Raw genomic sequence first — 11,007 nt, forward strand, 5'->3', positions numbered from 1 at the left:
GTTATAGACACTGAGCCAAATGACACCCAAATACACAAAGGCAGGTTGTTTGTCAAGAAAGATGACTTGGAACATCCTGATGAGATAAATTACTGGCTGTCCTCATATTTAAAATCAAGTAATGCCTGAATTAGTTTTGACCAATGAGGATAAGCTAGTTGATGATATGGAAGGGAGAAGAAAGCGCTTTTGTCATCTTCAACTTGTTCTGGGCGCATTAGGGGAGTTGCAAGCAATTTGTTACTTTAAAGTAAAAGAAATAAAATTGTAAATCATCCACTTTCTAAAAATACATACATTTGAATGTAGTCAAGGTTATCCTGAAGATATCATTGCTCTTATGTTCTCACAAGAAGATCATGGAATTCTACATAATCAGCATCTTATCAGTATCACCATATCATTGTAGAGAGTAATCATCACTGATACATAGCCAACATAGATGGCAATTAAGCATGATTACAATGCTTTATTTTCAGGCAAACTATGCTTGAGGTTTATAAAGCTTAGGATACACATGTGGGTGTGTCACATGGGAGACTATCATCAGTGATGTGCTATGATGTAAAGAATTGCTGAGAATGCCAAGCTAGTAGTTTATGATGGCCAGAAGAGCAGAACCTGGGCTTTGGAGTCATACTAGTATCCTGGACTTTGGGGAAATTTTATAAAAAAAGTTCTTGATCCATGGACATTTTTGAGAATCAAGTTTCAGAAACGGTATGGCTAATAAAGGGAGATAAAAAACAACAACAACAAGACTTCTAGTTGAGTAATTGTGAAATAATTGAAATAAAATGGGACACAGCCCAGGAAAATTGAATGGCTGTCAAGTAATCAAGAACTTTAAATGTTTGTATAAAATATATAAAGAATGGAGAGTAACCAAGAATGAATATAGAAATAAAGCAAATCTATTAAAAAAGTTTCATAAATTAAGGCTCCTAATAAATTAAAGATTAAAAAAATGGTTACACTGATGAAGGAAATATTAGGCATATTTTTTTATTCAAAAAGAACAAGGAAATAGTAAGTCTACTGCTTAGAGATGATAACAGAAAGCATATTAGAGAAATAGCAGAATCATTCAACTCCTGTGTATTTTCTTCTCTTTTCTAGATGTGTTTTAAAACTGAATACAGAGCCTGACCAGGCAGTGGTGCAGTGGATAGAGCATCAGACTGGGACGTGGAGGACACAGGTTCCAGACCCCGAGGTTGCTAGCTTGAGTGCAGGCTCATCGGGTTTGAGCAAGGCTCACCAGCTTAAGCCCAAAGTCACTGGCTTGAGCAAGGGGTCACTTGGTCTGCTGTAGTCCTCGGGTTAAGGCACATATGAGAAATCAATCGAACAACTAAGAAACTGCATCGAAGAATTGATGTTTCTCATCTCTCGCCCTTCCTGTCTGTCTGTCCCTATCTGTCCCTCTCTCTGACTCTGTCTCTGCCACAAAAAAACAAACAAACAAACAAACAAAACTGAATACAGAGAAGCAACTATGAAAAGTGGGAACTTTCAGCCCCAAATAGATGAGAGATTAGTAAGAGATTTAAGTATGAAGATACTTAAAATGAGGCCAGGTGAATTATGTACCAGGGTGGTAAGAGAATTTTCAGCCATTATCTCAGAGCTACATTTTAGCAGTCTTTGAAAAGTCATAGAAAATAGGAGAGGTACCACAAGACCAGAGATAGGTATCTTTTACCTTTATTTTTGAAGAGGGGAATAAGATGGATTCCAGAAATTATAAACAATTTGACTCAGGTTTGCAAGTTTAACAACAGACTGCTAAAAGGCTCATTTTTGAGCATGTGGAAATGAATGTATGGTCATGAAGCAGCCAACAAATGAAAACTAAGAAGAAGCTTTGATAAACTAATATGGTTTATTTTTTATGAGGTTACTTAGGCAGATAGATTAAAGGACTGCTTAAAAGTCAAATAGCAGGTAGCAATTGTTACTTGTCTTGATTTGATGGAGTAATATGGGTTGTCTTTTCTCAGTAATGTCTTTCAATGGCTTTAAATAACATGAGAAAGTGTCAAGTAGAAACACTTTATTATATTTAGCACTTTTATAAATGGCTGGATGAACATATACTTTCCAACTCTGCAAATGGCATGAAAATAGGGTATTTTATATCAGTGCATCTCAAACTCTTCCCCAAGTATTCTTTTTTTTAATCTTTATTTATTTTTATTCATTATTTAGAGGGGAGAGAGAAAGAGAGAGAGAGAGAGAGAGAAAGAGAGAGAGAGAGAGAGAAAGGGGGGAGGAGCAGGAAGCATCAACTTCCATATGTGCCTTGACCAGACAAGTGCAGGGTTTTGAACCGGTGACCTCAGTGTTCCAAGTCAACGTTTTATCCACTGCGCCACCACAGGTCAGGCTTCCCCAGATATTCTTAATGGAAGGGGAAAGTAAACATGTACATATGCAGAAACCAGGGCAAGTGTCTTAAGTGGCTGCTGAAATAGAGACATTTTCCTGAATTATTTTGTCTTAATTAAAGACCATGTGAATTTCCATTTTCTGCCAAAAATTAAAAAAGTATAAAATAATCATCTCTTTAATCAATCTCATTTCTTTCGGTACAATTGGCATTTCTGCCCCTTTGACTACTTTATACTTTGGTACATATTCCCCCAGAGGTGTTCTGCTTATCTTCACCCATGCAAGTTACCATATTTCTTCATGTATAAGATAACATCTTTTTTCGAAAAGTTTGGAGCCTAAAAACTGGGTGCGTCTTATAGAGTGGTTGTAGATATTTTTACTTGCATTTAAGAAGTGTGGCATTTCAAATGCCATAGATGGAACTGAGAATGAGGCAATAAATCATATGAAGACAATGATTTTGTCATCAGACAAATATAAGACAAGCTAATGGATGGGAGTTTTGATAGTAATGAGGAGTTGTATAAATTTTATAATGAATAAAACGAGTTCAATAACTTTATATTGTACATTTTTTTTCAAATTTTGGGCCCCCAAATTAAGGTGCATCTCATACATGAGAACATCTTACGCATGGGGAAATATGGTATAAAAACCTCTATTAGAGATTATTTCATGCTATATAAAGCCAACAACAGGCACATTTATATGATAGGTATAGGAACCAGAATTTAAAAATTAGCTTATTAAGATGGTATGTTGACAGAAATGGTGGTGGATGAAGGTTTGACTTGGAGGATGAACATACAATACAGTGTACAGAAATGTGTTATAGAATTGGGCGCCTGAAGCCCATATAACATTGTTAACCAGTGTCATGGTAATAAATTCAATTAAAAAATAAATGTAACAGGGGTAACTATAAATTTTGCATTTGGATTAGCACAGATATGGGTGTTCCAGTGAAAAATAACTTGTGACTTTAATTGATTACAATCACTTTATGAACTGAGTTATGCAATTGCTAAAAATGCTAGCATTAAGTTACTTTAACATAAGTAGTAAGTAGTTATATCAAGGACGGTGTGAGTCCCTCTATGTTCTGCATTAACAAACCATTTCTATAGAGGTGAGTTTAATTTTGGATGCTAAATTTAAATAAGACCTTGATAAATTATAGAGTATCCATAGAAGGCGACTAAGGTCTGCTAGGATCTAGAATCTTGATCATGCAAGAAAGGGTCAAGAATCTGGAGCACAGCTCCAGGGAGACCAACCAGCTTTATGCAGCACATGGCACGAACTGTTGCCCTCGAACACATGTTTAGAAGCATCTGCTTGGGTTGTTAAAACAGAGACTTCTGTGTTCTGCACATAGAAATTCAGACTTAGAAGACTGGGGCCTTCAAAACTGCATTTTGACACTCAACCCAAGGGAATGATGCAGGAGGTGTGAAGACTTTCAGAAACTCTGTTCTCATGCAATTCATGTAAAAGGGACATTGGAATTACAAAGAAACAAAATGTATCCACATTTTAAAAAACAACTTTTCTGAATAACAATCAGAGTTAGAAAATAGTGGGTCAAAAGGCAGTTCTATTTTTAACTTTTGAGGAATCTCCATACTGTTTTCCACAGTGGCTGCACCAGTCTGCATTCCCACCAGCAGTGCAGGAGGGTTCCCTTTCTTCACATCCTCACCAGCACTTATTCTGTGTTGTTTTGTTGATGAGCGCCATTCTGACTGGTATGAGGTGGTATCTCATTGTGGTTTTAATTTGCATTTCTCTAGTGATTAGTGATGTTGAGCATTTTTTCATATGCCTATTGGCCATCTGTATGTCCTCTTTGGAGAAGTGTCTATTCATTTCTTTCGCCCATTTTTTGATTGGATTGTTTGTCTTCCTGGTGTTGAGTTTTACAAGTTCTTTATAAATTTTGGTTATTAACCACTTATCAGATGTATTGTCGAATATGTTCTCCTATTGTGTGGTTTGTCTTTTTATTCTGTTCATATTGTCTTTAGCTGTGCAAAAGCTTTTTCGTTTGATATAGTTCCATTTGTTTATCCTGTCTTTTATTTCACTTGCCCGTGAGATAAACCAGCAAATATATTGCTGCTATAGATGTCAGTGAGCTTACTGCCTATGTTTTCTTCTAAGATGCATATGGTTTCACAACTTACATTTAATTCTTTTATCCATTTTGATTTTATTTTTGTGAATGGTATAAATTGATGGTCTAGTTTCATTTTTTTTTTTTGCAGGTAGCTGTCCAGTTTTCCCAACACCACTTGTTAAAGAGACTGACTTTACTCCATTGTATGCTCTTACCTCCTTTGTCAAATATCAATTGTCCATAAAGGTGTGGGTTTATTTCTGGGTTCTCTGTTCTGTTCCATTGATCTATATGCCTGTTCTTATGCCACTATCAAGCTGTTTTGAGTACAGTGGCCTTGTAGTATAACTTGATATCAGGAAGTGTGATACCTCCCACTTTAGTCTTCATTTTTAAGATTGGTGAGGCTATTCATGTTATTTTTTGGTTCCATACAAATTTTTGGAATATATGTTCTATCTTTGAAGTATGTCATTGGTATTTTAATAGGTATTGCATTGAATTTATTGAATTGCTTTGGGTAATATAGACATTTTAATGATGTTTATTCTTCCTAACCATGTACATGGTATATATCCTTCCACTTGTTTGTGTCTTCCTTGATTTTTTTTATCAATGTTTTATAATTTTTTGAGTACAAGTCTTTAATCTCCTTGGTTAAATTTACTCTTAGCTACTTTATATTTTTTGTTGCAATAGTGAAGTTGAATTATTTCCTTAATTTCTCTTTTTGACATTTCATTGTTTGTGTATAAAAATGCCTCTGATTTCTGTATATTAATTTTATATCCTGCCACCTTGCCGAATTCATTTATGACGTCCAGTAGTTTTTTGACTGAGACTTTAGGGTTTTCTGTATACAATATCATATCATCTGCAAATAATGATAGTTTTACTTATTCTTTTCCAATTTGGATGCCTTTTATTTCTTCTTCTTGTCTGATTGCTGTGGCTAGGACTTCCAGAACTATGTTGAATAAGAGTGGCGAAAGGGGGCACCCCTGCCTTGTTCTTGATCTTAGATTGCTTTTAATTTTTGCCCATTAATTATGATGTTGGCTTTGGTTTTGTCATAGATGGCCTTTATCATGTTGAGGTATGTTCCCTGTATCCCCACTTTGCTGAGAGTTTTGATCATGAATGGGTGCTGGATTTTATCAAGTGCTTTCTCTGAATCTATTGAAATTATCATGTGGTTTTTCTTCTTCCTTTTCTTTATGTGGTAAATCATATTGATTGATTTACAAATGTTGTACCATCCTTGCCTCACCAGAACAAATCACACTTGATCATGATGTATAATTTTTTTAATGTATTTCTGAATCTAGTTTGCTAATATTATGTTGGGTATTTTAGCATCTAAATTCATCAAGGATATTGGCCTATAATATTCTTTCTTTGTGTTGTCTTTGCCTGGTTTTGGAATCAGAATTATGCTCGCCTCATAAAAGGAACTTGGAAGTGCTCCTTCCTCTTGAATTTTTTGAAATAGCTTGAGAAGGACAGAAGTTAGTTCTTCTTTGAATATTTGGTAGAATTCACCAGTGAAGCCATCGGGCCCAGGGTTTTTGTTTTTGGGGAGTTTTTTGATAAATGTTTTGATCTCATTTGTTGTAAACAGTCTATTTAGGTTTTCTGATTCCTCCAGATTGAATTTTGGATGATTATGTTTTAAGGAATTTCTCCATTTCACCTAGGTTGTTTAATTTTTTGGCATACAGTTCCTCATACTATTTTCTTACAATATTTTGTATTTCTGTTGTGTCAGTTGTTATGTCTCCACTCTCATTTCTAATTTTATTTATTTGAGTCCTCTCTCTTCTTTTCTTGGTGAGTCTCATTAAAGGTTCATCTATCTTGTTTACCCTTTCAAAGAACCAGCTCTTGGTTTCATTGATCCTCTGTATTGTTTCTTTAGTCTCTATGTCATTTATTTCCACTCTGATCTTTATTATTTCCTTTCTTCTACTACCTCTGGGCTTTACTTGCTGTTCTTTTTCTAGTTCTTTTAGATGCAGGGCTAGGCTGTTTATTTGAGCTTTTTCTAGCTTCTTAAGGAATGCCTATAGTGCTATGAACTTCCCTCTCAAGACTGCTTTTGCTGTTTCCCATAAATTTTGAGTTGTTGTATGCTCATTATCATTTGTTTCTAGGAATTTTTTTATTTCTTCTTTGATTTCATTGTTAACTCATTTGTTATTTAATAACATGCTATTTAGTTTCCATGTGTTTGAGTATATTTCAGTTTTTCTGTTGTGGTAGATTTCTTGTTTCATGCTATTGTGATCAGAGAAAATGCTTGATATGATTTCAATCTTCTTAAATTTGTGTTGAGACTGCTTTTGTGTCCTAACATGTGGTATATCCTAGAGAATGTACCATACCATGAGCACTTGAAAAGAATGTATATTCTGCTGCTTTAGGGTGAAAGGTTCTGAAGATACCTATTAAATCAAGTTTATCTAGTGTGTCTTTTAAGTCTGCTGTTTTTTTGCTAATTTTCTTTCTTGAGGATCTATTTAGTGATGTTACTGGGGTATTGAAATCCTCTACTATCATAGTATTGCTGTTGATTTCACCCTTTATATCCATCAAAGTCTGCTTTATATATTTAGGTGCTCCTATATTAGGTGCATAGATATTTATAATGGTTATATCTTCCTGTTAGATTGCTTTCTTTATCATTATGTAGTGACCTTCTTTATCTCTTACTATATTCTTTGTTTTAAAGTCCACTTTGTCTGATATAAGTATTGCTACCCCAGTTTTTTTTTTCATTTCCATTTGCATGAAATGTTTTTTTCCAACCTTTTACCTTCAACCTATATGCATCTTTTGTTTTGAGATGTGTCTCTTGAAGACAGCATATGTATGGGTCCTGTTTTCTTATCCACGCAGCTACTCTATGTCTTTTGATCAGATCATTTAATCCATTTACATTTAAGGTTATTATTGATATGTAGTTGTTTATTGCCATTTTATTATTTAAAGCTATATTCCTCTTTTGCTATATTCTATTTGCCCTTTGTTCTGTTTACCACAGGCTCCTTAACATTTCTTGCAACATTGGTTTGGTTGTAATGAATTCCTTGAGATTTTTGTCTGGGAAGCTTTTTATTTCTCCTTCAATTTTAAACGATAGCCTTGCTGGATAAAATAGTCTTGGTTGTAGGCTCTTGTTCTGCATTACTTTGAATATTTCTTGCCATTCCCTTCTGGCCTCAAGTGGTTCTGTTGAGAAGTTGGATGTCATTTTTATGGGGGCTCCTTTGTAGGTGATAGCCTTCTTTTCTCTAGCAGCTTTTAATATTTTCTCTTTATCTCTTTGCTTTGCTATTTTAATTATGATGTGTCTTGTGAATTTCTTTGGGTTTCTCTTTAATGGAGTTCTCTGTGCTTCTTGAATTTGTGTGACTATTCCCTGCATCAACGTAGGGAAATTTTCAGCTATGATTTGATTGAACAAGGTCTCTGCCCCTTGTTCTTTCTGTTTTTCTTCAGAAATTCCTATGATGCGGATGTTGTTTCTCTTTAGATTGTCACAGAGCTCTCTTAGAGTTTTCTCAGATTTTTAAATTCTCTTTTCTTTTTGCTGTTCTGCTTCCATGTTTTCATTTATCTTGTCTTCTAAATCATTGATTCAATCCTCTGCGTTTATCCTTCCTGCTTTTAATTGTTTCTAGTGTAGTCTTCATTTCAGATATTGTATTTGTCATTTCTGACTCGTTCTTCTTTATTATTTCAATGTCCTTTTTAATACTTGTTATTTCTTTATTTATGTGCTCACTGTGGCCATCCATTGTTGTTTTAAGATCTTTCAGCATTCTAATAATCATTATTCTAAACTGCATTCGGTAGTTTACTTATATCCATCTCACTCAGCTTTTTCTTTTTTTTTTCTTTTTTTTTAATGTCAGAATAAATTTAGTTTTGTCGTATTTATTTGTTTAATTACCATAAAAGCACGCTTGGACTTTATATTTTTTTCTTTAATATTTGACTTAATTATTATAACACATTTCTCAGAAATTTGTATATAGTGCGCCTACAATTATTTGCAGGATTTTAAATGCGCCCCAACTTCAAAAAGTTTGAGAACCACTGGCCTAGACACTGTTTCCCATATCCATACCCATCTGTTAGAATCTGGCCATCTCTAAATTCAGTATTTGTTGACTACTGACCACATGCCAAGCATAGACTCAGATTGCGTACTCATTCATTCAACAAAAATGCAGTGAGACTTACTACAGGTCAGGCACCACATAATGGTGAACCAAATAGACATTGGTCCCTGTCCCCAAGGAGCTATAGTCTAGTTTATATTGACTGAGTGCCTACTATATACAGATCCTGTACTAAGCACTTTATCTGGATTATTTTACTTAATCTGTCTGAGAAATTGCTTTGTTTAAGGAGCACATCAAACTGAATTATAAAGAAATGAAAGGTTCTGCCAGAGGCAAAGTTGGACCTCGGAGATAAGTTTCAAAGCGGAGATTCCCAGAACCAGAGGCTTCCCTGGGCCCTTGAAACCCGCCGTTGTGTTTGACACACTCATCTCCTCCTCTCACCAGTGCACCCAGACCACAGAACAGGAGTCCGATCCTGTATCTTTTCTCTGGAGCAGCTGGTCCGGAGGGCTGCTCCCAACCTGTCTACCGAACTTGCCGCTCTTACCTACAGCCCTGGGTTCCTCCCCCAGTGTGGCTCATTGACTCTCAGAGCTTTCTCCGGATGGGGCCTCCGCTCAAGATCGCCCATCGAGACACCCGCATTACAGAGAAAACAAACACAGGTCCTGAGTGCTTCAAAATCCCTTCTACGTCCTCGCTGGCCCTTTTCCCCCCGGGGAATGGAACGAGGAAATTAAGTGCTTTCTGGATGTCCGGCATATCCAGCCCTAAACGCAGGCTGGTTCCCAGGGCGATTCTCCGCGCTGGGTTGAGACTGTTTCGTATTCTGGGCACCTTTACACATGTCCCATCCCTGTCGCCAAACTGTAGATGATCAACCCCCCTCCCACCACCCACGACCGCCGCCCTCTCGCGCAAACCCCAGGCCCCGGAGACGCTTCCTCCGGCGAAGGTGGTGGTGGGGACACTGGGACCGCTCATTTCCCCACCCCGGCTCTCCGTCTCCAAGCGCGGCCGGCAGGTGGACAGCGAGCCACCAGCCTGGGTCGGGCGCCCACAACCTCTTACCTACTCCGGTGAGTCCCACGCGCCAGGCCGTCGCCGCTCAGCCTCCCGCCGGCGCCACCAGCGCTGCCCGGGCTCTACCCGCCCGGGGACCCCGCCCCCAGCCCGCCTCGCCCCGCCTCGCGCAGGTGATCCGGGCGCGCAGGACTAGGGGGCCACCTTGGGGGAGCCAGGCTGGGGGCACTGGAGTGGCAGCGCCTCCTCGTGGTGTCTTTGTGCGTCTCCCGGGCTTGGGTCCCAAGGACTTCTGGTGGATGGCTCCTTCTTCAGACTGGTTTACTTCTGTCTCCCGGGGGCCCGGCACTCCATGCAGCACACAATAAGGCCTCAATCCATGTTTACAGAAACAGAGAAGGCACCTTTGAGAGGGGAATCCTAATGCCTCTCCTTTCACAAGCAGGAAAACTGAGGCCCAGGAAGCAGAGGTGAGTTGTCCAAAGTCACAGGGCAGGTGAGCGACAGAAGCAGAACAGCCAGGCTTCCTCGTTCTGTCTTCAAATCATTTCCAGAAAGTGTTTGGTGATGGGCTTATCCCTTGGCCCTGGATGCCGGTGAGACGCCATCAAAGCTTTGGTAACTTCCTCTGGGGCCGACTCTCAGCTCTTTTTCTGAGGGTTTCTCTTGTTGATTTGTCTAGATTGCACTTCTCTGTCTTTTCATTTAATCTGTGTTTCCCTGGACTTCCCTGGCTGGGACCAGGAGCAGATCTGGTCACTGCCTGTGACTGGTTCTTATCCACCTTTTGGGAGCTACAGGTTATCCAGATCTTGTGACTGCCTTTGCTGTGTCCAGGTGCCATTGTAAATATCAGCTGCTCTCTTAGGCTTGCTTTTATCTACTCTTGGCCTGGGAGAAGTTGCTTTAAAAGTTCAAGTTCCCCTAAAATTTGCTTTCTGTTGTCTTTTATTGCTGGCTACTTGTTTAGCTCAGTACTGTAATTCAGTGATTAGGTACGGTATTAGATGTGGCCTACTTTTTAGCCTCTGGTGTCATTCTATCCAGACATTTTTGCTCCGGTTGTGTCTGTCTACCAGGCCACAGCCGCTGTTGCTGCCTGGGGCATTTGTGCTCAGGTGCTGCTGGCTCCAGCCCACCTCCACGACTGCCACTGCCCTGTTTGAGCTCACGCCCATTTGGACTGCTTCTGGGGCTGCCTCCATCAGCTCATATCTCAGCATCCGCCTCAGGGGATTACGCACACCGTCTCGGATGCTCTCATTACTGCTGAGGGCCCTGTCTGCACCCCAAGTAGGTTTGCGCACCGTCCTGATTCCTGCAGTGCTAGTGCAA

The sequence above is a fragment of the Saccopteryx leptura genome, chromosome 5 (assembly GCF_036850995.1).
Source record: "Saccopteryx leptura isolate mSacLep1 chromosome 5, mSacLep1_pri_phased_curated, whole genome shotgun sequence".
NCBI lineage: Eukaryota > Metazoa > Chordata > Mammalia > Chiroptera > Emballonuridae > Saccopteryx > Saccopteryx leptura.